Raw genomic sequence first — 3,168 nt, 5'->3', positions numbered from 1 at the left:
CTAGTGGAGAAACAACGTCATGACTTAGCAGGAGTTAAAGGGATAGTTCACCCCCAAAATGACATTTTATTCTTACCAATAACTCACTCCATGGAGACTTGAATTCATGGATATTTCTTTAGTTTTTGTCACATTCCAAAAGCCAATCATTTGAGCAGACTCTTTGTGTCTCCATAGGGAACAAATCAGACTCTTTGTGTCTCTATAGGGAACAAATCAGACTCTTTGTGTCTCTATAGGGAACAAAGCAGACTCTTTGTGTCTCTATAGGGAACAAAGCAGACTCTTTGTGTCTCCATAGGGAACAAATCAGACTCTTTGTGTCTCTATAGGGAACAAAGCAGACTCTTTGTGTCTCCATAGGGAACAAAGCAGGCTCTTTGTGTCTCCATAGGGAACAAAGCAGGCTCTTTGTGTCTCCAAAGGGAACAAAGCAGGCTCGTTGTGTCTCCATAGGGAACAAAGCAGGCTCTTTGTGTCTCCATAGGGAACAAAGCAGGCTCTTTGTGTCTCCATAGGGAACAAAGCAGGCTCTTTGTGTCTCCAAAGGGAACAAAGCAGGCTCTTTGTGTCTCCATAGGGAACAAAGCAGGCTCTTTGCGTCTACATAGGGAACAAAGCAGACTCTCTGTGTTTCAATAGGGAACAAAGCAGGCTCTTTGTGTCTCCATAGGGAATAAAACAGACTCTTTGTGTCTCCATAGGGAACAAAGCATACTCTTTTTGTCTCCATAGGGAACAAAGCAGACTCTTTTGTGTCATGAAACTGTACCTTTTCCATGCAAATTTCTAATAAATTCTTCAATCAATCAATCAATCAATCAATCAATCAATCAACCGATCAATCAATCAATCAAACCACTGCTGGTCATCAAATTATTGTCTTGAGATAAAATGAGATAAAAAACCAAAACATATCCATGAATTCAAGTCTCCATGGAGAGAGTAATCGATGGGGGGGGGGGGAAATGAAATGTCCATATATGGATGTAAAGATGAACTATGCCTTTAACAGTGAGATATGAGTTAACAGTGAAATAAGGGATGTCCATATATGGATGTAAAGATGAACGTGCCTTGCTCAATGGCCCAGGGTTCAGGTGAACATCTCCTGGTCTTCATCTGCAGCTCTTCATCTGGCCTGGAGGGGGAGACAACAACACATCTATATATATCACAATTATATTTATAATATCAATATCACTCAATATGATCCAACCAATCAATTATATTTATATCAATATCACTCATATGATCCAACCAACTATGATCCAACCAACTAGCAGTGGTTCTGAAACATTTTCATATTAACTCATTGAGTGCCAATCCCGAACTAGTTCGGCTTTATTAGCGTATCGCAGAGTGCCGATCCCGAACTAGTTCGGCTTTAAAAAAAAAAAAAAAAAAAAAAAAAAAAATGTTTTTTTGTTTTTTTGGACCCCATCAAATCTGGTGAACATGATTTCAATCGCGATTTTGCATGTTCCACCCCATACAACCCCATCTAACATACAGGGCAGCCATTTTTGTTTACATAACATGTAAAACATAATGGCCATTATCTCAAGAATGCCTGAACGGATTTCCAATCGGATTTTTTTGTTTGAAAGCTGTGAACAAACTGCACAAATCCACTCCAATGCAATCCAGGATTGCATTGGATTTTTTAGAGCTCATTCTTCTCTGTTTTTTTCCCATGCATGAGGTGTGCAAGGTTTAATCGTGGCTAAATTGCAGAAAATAGATCTTCTAAAATGCTTGGTAGCCAATAGCTAACTTCAAGCTAACTTCATCCTCTTCCTGTACATGCACAAAGGAAAGTGTTCAGGCAAGTCATGGCTGCAGGGCTTCTGCATATACCAGCATATCTCTATGGGATTTTCTATGGCCACTGGGCGCCCTCTAGTGGTGAACGGGGTGGCACTCAAAGAGTTAAGAACCCTTGATTGATATGTAGCCTACTGTATTGATATGTATTGATGTATTGATATCGTCTGAAAACGTTTTGTGCCAGGGGCCCCCATGCAGGGTAGCCTAGTAAACTGACTCCTCCCATCTTCAGTTCGAATGAAGGCAGGAAGGGAGACTGGTTTACGAGGCTACATGCAGGGGCCCTCATTGTGTGTGTGTGTGTGTGTGTGTGTGTGTGTGTGTGTGTGTGTGTGTGTGTGTGTGTGTGTGTGTGTGTGTGTGTAAAAATATTCTATCAAAGCTGTACAATCACAGGCAGCCCATAGAGCCGCTTTAAAATAAAAAGCTGTGGGAATCTGCTAGAATATATTCTCTCCACAGTCATCAGCACTGATGAGACACGCAGCTAAATATGGTGAACTAGCTTTGAAACCCTCTTATCAAGTTGCATAGAAAAAGGCTTTCAAAACATGCAAAACAGACAGAACTTCTCACACCTCCTCGGCTGTGCAGCAGATGTGTGTGTAGAACAAAGTAACAAACCCTCTTAACTCTTATCATCCAGACTGCTTTTATCTGCATGTTGTATAACAGCTCCGTTTCTAGAATACATGCACGCAACAGATACGTGCACAGCACACGTGCACGCACAGACAGACAGACAGCGTTGTGTAGGAAACTAAATGAAATGTCAGGGAGATACGGAAACAGAGCAGTGACCTTCTAACTGCAGGAAGTAAGGAAGGAAAATAAAAGTCCTTTCACATCTCTGGCTCTATTACCAAGAAGAGGCAATTAACCTGACAGGATGTTCCCATGTGGGAGAGAGAGATAGAGACATGTCTGTCCTGCACAGCTTGGCATTGTGGCAATTTAACAATCTCTGCCTGCCTCAATCTGCCTTTCTCACGCACGCACGCACGCACGCACGCACGCACGCACGCACGCACGCACGCACGCGCGCACGCACGCACGCACACACACACACACACACACACAAACACACACACACACACACACACACACACACACATACAAGCAAGTAGTAAGTACATAAACTGGTGAGTATATTATGTAACGACCCCGCAAAAGAGCCGGACATGATTTGCTACTCTAGCGTTGCCTGTTGCCTGCCTGGTCTGCCGAGTTGGGGGCCGAGGTTCAACTCCATTCACGAAACGTTACAATGAATATACACTAAAGTAGGTATATGTGTCTGTTATGTTACAATGAATATACACTAAAGTAGGTATATGT

Source organism: Nannobrachium achirus (assembly GCF_963921795.1).
Source record: "Nannobrachium achirus genome assembly, chromosome: 12".
NCBI lineage: Eukaryota > Metazoa > Chordata > Actinopteri > Myctophiformes > Myctophidae > Nannobrachium > Nannobrachium achirus.
The sequence above is the reverse complement of the archived record's forward strand: the minus strand, read 5'-3'. Positions refer to the sequence as shown.